We start from the raw sequence: 1,960 nt of genomic DNA on the forward strand, positions 1-1,960 counted from the left end.
ATAAATTTCTCTACCTAATTCTGTATATTAATTCCAAGCCATGCCAATTTATACTCGTATATATTTCTATTTCAGATGCAAATACTGAAAAAGATACTGTGGTTTGTGAAATTTATCTTTTTTTAGGTCATTTATGTAATCTCTTTTTTTCTACAATGTCCATGTACTAACACATATTGTTTAAACCATGAGAAAACATACCAAAAATATTCCTGAGGCAGGCATTTGGAATAGTGGATAAGACATGGCTTGGGAAGCTCACAAACCACATTGTAGTGCCTGGTCTCTAGTCCTGGCTCCACTTCTGATTCCATCCTGCTAATGCCTTTACCATGGGAATCAGCTTGGAGGTTATGGGGTCCCTGCTTCCTACGTGAGAGACCCAGATTTGAGTTCTGGGCTCCTGGCTCTCACCTGAGTCAGCCCTGGCTTTTGCAGGCATTTGGGGGTGAGGGGTGTAAACCAGCATATAGAAGATATCTCTGTGTCTGTCCATGTCTTTCTTTTTTTTTCTTTCTTTTTTTTAACAGAAAAAAAAAAAAGCAATTTTAAGGAGAAGATTCTTTTAAAACATATTTAGTAAAATATGTTTTTCCAGAGTTACATTCCTTCCCCTCAGTCTTACTGCTCATATTTTAGTTCATGACTTCATCATCCTCAAACACTTTATAACAAAAACTCCTCAATAGATTGATTCTTGTAGAAAACACCAATGGCTCGGTCTCCCGGTCTCGCTTCCGTGAGGACTACGCTCCACAGACTCGGCACCCGTCCGGCTCCCACCCACCGCGTTCCTGCGACTGCCACCGCGAAGATGGCCTCAGGAGTACAAGTTGCTGATGAAGTATGTCGCATATTTTATGACATGAAAGTTCAGAAATGCTCCACACCAGAAGAAATCAAGAAGAGAAATAAGGCTGTCATTTTTTGTCTCAGTGCAGACAAAAAGTGCATCATTGTAGAAGAAGGCAAGGAGATCTTGGTTGGAGATGTTGGTGTGACCATAACCGATCCTTTCAAGCATTTTGTAGGAATGCTTCCTGAAAAAGATTGTCGCTATGCTTTGTATGATGCCAGCTTTGAAACCAAGGAATCCAGAAAAGAAGAGTTGATGTTTTTTTTGTGGACACCAGAACTAGCACCTCTGAAAAGTAAAATGATCTATGCAAGCTCCAAGGATGCAATCAAAAAGAAGTTCCAAGGGATAAAACATGAATGTCAAGCAAATGGGCCAGAAGACCTCAATCGGGGTTGCATTGCAGAGAAGCTAGGTGGATCCTTAATTGTAGCTTTTGAAGGATGCCCTGTGTAGCTCATCATTCAGTGCCACAAATGGAAAGCTTTCATGTGTAATGTTATCTTCTTCTTGCTATATAAGTAAAGCAAATATATTTAGGCCAGGGTCTTGCTGAGAGGGAGCTGTCTTGTAATCTTTTAGAGTAAACTAAATATTCTATAAACGTGCAATCATGGCCCTAAATAAATCTAGATCTGCAGTTCCAAAAAAAAAAAAAAAAAAAAAAAGAAAAAAAAAAAAAGAAAAGAAAACACCAAGGGCAACTCGTACTTAACTCTGTAATCCTATAGCACATGGGCCATGGATTGCAGCACAGAATACTATATCAGTTTCTCTCTCTCTCTCTTTTTCCTTCTCTCTGTGAATGGAAAAAATGAAAGAAAACCAAAAGTATTTTCCCAACAAGTTACAGTATCTTCCCCGAAGACTTCAGATAACAGTGCATATGTAAATCCAAAGCCCTACCTTTAAATTGAGTTTCGGTTTTGAAGTTCTCATTTTTTTTTTTAAGATAAAAATTTTCTCCCAATAGAAAGAAGGTGGGTAGTAATAATTTATTTTTCCTACCTATGTTTAAATTCCTTTGAAAATGAAATGAAATGAAAGAATTCAAAAGAATTATATTACATTAACTTTGAAGGGAGATACAATCAAGATTTCATG

The 1,960-nt window shown here is 37.7% G+C and overlaps 1 pseudogene; it reads left to right on the top strand.

Moving 5' to 3' along the window:
- The first annotated feature begins 720 nt into the window (after positions 1-720).
- Positions 721-1,548, top strand: LOC100354530 (destrin pseudogene; annotated as a pseudogene).
- The last annotated feature ends 412 nt before the right edge of the window (positions 1,549-1,960 follow it).

This window comes from Oryctolagus cuniculus, chromosome 10 (genome assembly GCF_964237555.1).
Source record: "Oryctolagus cuniculus chromosome 10, mOryCun1.1, whole genome shotgun sequence".
Lineage (NCBI taxonomy): Eukaryota > Metazoa > Chordata > Mammalia > Lagomorpha > Leporidae > Oryctolagus > Oryctolagus cuniculus.